The 3,102-nt window shown below is 42.1% G+C and overlaps 1 non-coding gene across 1 annotated transcript; it reads left to right on the forward strand.

The window, feature by feature from the left end:
• Window positions 1-135, forward strand: LOC136162242 (small nucleolar RNA SNORA67). The gene has a single exon (XR_010662051.1). It is a non-coding gene; the product is annotated as a small nucleolar RNA SNORA67 (small nucleolar RNA).
• The last annotated feature ends 2,967 nt before the right edge of the window (window positions 136-3,102 follow it).

The following is a 3,102-nucleotide window of genomic DNA, read 5'->3' on the forward strand; positions in this document are numbered from 1 at the left end:
CTCCAAGGTTATTCCCTCTTCCTACTAGTGCCCTTCTTTAGGAAAGTAGCAACTTGGAATAAAATCTGGCAAACCTCGGGTTTCTGAGGGAAGGGGATGTTTATTTCCTTTGCTTTCCTTTGCCTGTGAACACATATACTTAATTCTGGATAGACTTCTGCTTTCTCATTCACACACTGAAGTTCCTTTCTTTCTTGACATAGGCCAGAGGCACCGATGTACAACAAGTTTCCTTAGTCATCAACTATGACTTCCCCACCAATAGAAAAAACTACATCCACAGAATTCCTCATTGTGGATGTTTCGGCCATAAGATTATGGCCATTAACATGGTGAGAGAAGAAGACAAGAGGACTCTTTGAGACATCGAGACCTTCTACAGCACCTCCACTGAGAAGATGCCCCTTAATGTTGCTGACTTCACAAACCTTGGAGGGGGCCAAGGAACAGCAGAAGTGAGAAGAGAAGGGAACCAAGGGATGGACATCTTGCCATTTTTCTTTATCTTTGACTCTTAGAACAAATGTCACTTTTTGAGGCAAAAAAAAGAAAAGCCTGTGCCAGAATCGTCAGTCTAACCATCCAAGCCCACCATTTTACCATAACTTTTTAAAATTTTCTCCAAGAACTCTGACTATATACCTGTTAGCCATATTTAACTACTTCTAATCCCACATAGTATTTTTTCTATAGTAAATAAAAGACTTCCCCCTCTGAATTCCTTCTGACCATTCTTCCCCAGTGTCTTTTGCTAGCTCTTCCTCATCTACATGTGTGTGTGTGTATTCTAAGTCGCTTCAGTCATGCCTGACTCCGTGTGACCCCATAGACCGTAGCCCGCCAGGTTCTTCTGTCCATGGGATTCTCCAGGCAAGAATACTGGAGTGGGTAGTCATGCCCTCCTCCAGGTAATCTTCCTGACCTAGGGATCGAACCTGCGTCTTACATCTGCATTGGCAGGAGTGTCACCTGGGAAGCCCTCCTTATCTGCTAACTCCTGTTAACTACAGGTCTTACCGCAGGTTCCACCCCTTACATCCTATTCATTGCTCACATTACATTGTTCTTTCAGAACAATATCATCCTGGAGTTTCAATTCAACTTAGAACCTCTGATTCAACAGTCCAGACCTCTCACCTAAGCTTTAGAGCCCCTAATCCACTACCCACTGAGCTATCTCACAGGCACCTCAAAACTGAACTCCATGATCTTGTCCTCAAAACCTGTTACCACCATCTTCAGTTCTGATCTGGATTAATTACATCATCACATAATGGGAACTTGCATTCAACCCAGTAATTTGAAGGTCACCTCCAAATATTTTCTTTCACTTTGCCTCTCTCTTCACATCAGATTAGCGGAAAAATTACATAACTTCTATTCCCTTAACTCTTCTTATATTGGCCATTTCTTCTCTATTTGTATTGGTACTTCCTTAGTTCAAACCATGGTTAGGCTTACTTAGACTTTCCAATGATACCCTAACTGATCTCCCTTCTAGTTTTTCACAACCTCCAATTCACCCTCCAAACTATTCCCAAAGTGATCTCTTTAATGTAAAATAAGATGTACAATCCCCTGATTAAAACTGTCAACTGTCACACATTCTTCTTCTGAACACAATAGAGTTTCAGTTCAGTTCAATTCAGTTCAGTCACTCAGTTGTGTCCGACTCTTTGCGACCCCATGAACCGCAGCATGCCAGGCCTCCCTGTCCATCACCAACTCCCGGAGTCCATCCAAACTCATGTCCATTGAGTCAGTGATGCCATCCAACCACCTCATCCTCTGTTGTCCCCTTCTCCTACTGCCCCCAATCTTTCCCAGCATCAGGGCCTTTTCCAATGAGTCAGTTCTTTGTATCAGGTGGCCAAAGTATTGGAGTTTCAGCTTCAACATCAGTCCTTCTAATGAACACCCAGGACTGATCTCCTTTAGGATGGACTGGTTGGATCTCCTTGAAGTCCAAGGGACTCTCAAGAGTCTTCTCCAACAACACAGTTCAAAAGCATCAATTCTTCGGTGCTCAGCTTTCTTTATAGTCCAACTCTCACATCCATACAGGACTACTAGAAAAACCATAGCCTTGATTATACAGCCCTTTAGGCTCCACTGAAAGACTCGAGGCAATTTGGTCTTCCCTATCTCTCCAGTTTTTTCTTTTTCTTTGACCCACTGCCTCCCTGTACTCCATCCATGTTAAAAACTTGAAGTTCTCTAAATGGACCATATTCTTTCATGGCCCTAAATTTCTATTCATTCTGTACTCTTTGTCTGAAATAATCTTCCTAATATCCACTCAGTAAATGCTTGCTCATTTTCCCAACCTCAGCTCAAACAATCTTCTTTACATCTTAATAAACACACACACACACACACACACACACACATAAGAGCAAACACGCTCATAGAGGAAGTAAGCAATGCTTTACTCTGCACCCTATGCAGATCTCTAAGAAAATCATCATCATCCTACCATCTCCTAGGATTTATTATAATATATGGCAGAATAGAGACATGTTTATGTCACTTCCTCCCATCAAAACTGAGGGAAGACAGGAAAACCCAAAATTAAACCTCTGTCTTCAAGGAAACTTGTCATTATCCCAACTTACAAATAAATGAAAGAAAGAACGAGAGAGAGAAAGAAAAGAGGAGAGAACCAAAAAAACGCATATAAATAAGGATTAATGAAGGAAACAGAGGAAGAACTCGGTGAAATAGTTATTTGTTGCTGTTTTTCAGTTGCTAAGTCATGTCCAACTCTTTGCAACCTCATGGACTGCAGCACACCAGGCTCCTCTGCCCTCCACTGTCTCCTGGAATCTGCGCAAATTCTTGTCTATTGATGCTATCTAATCATCTCATCCTCCATTGCCCCCTTCTCTATTTGCCTTCAATCTTTTCCAGAATTAGAGTCTTTTCCAGTGAGTTGGCTCTTCATATCAGGTGGCCAAAGTATTGCAGCTTCAGTTGAGCAACAGACCTTCCAATGAATATTCAGGGTTGATTTCCTTTATGGCTGACTGATGTGATCTCCTTGCAGTCCAAGGGACTCTCAAGAGTCTTCTCCAGTGCCACAATTTGAAAACCATCAGTTCT

This window comes from Muntiacus reevesi, chromosome 2 (genome assembly GCF_963930625.1).
Source record: "Muntiacus reevesi chromosome 2, mMunRee1.1, whole genome shotgun sequence".
Taxonomy (NCBI): Eukaryota; Metazoa; Chordata; class Mammalia; order Artiodactyla; family Cervidae; genus Muntiacus; species Muntiacus reevesi.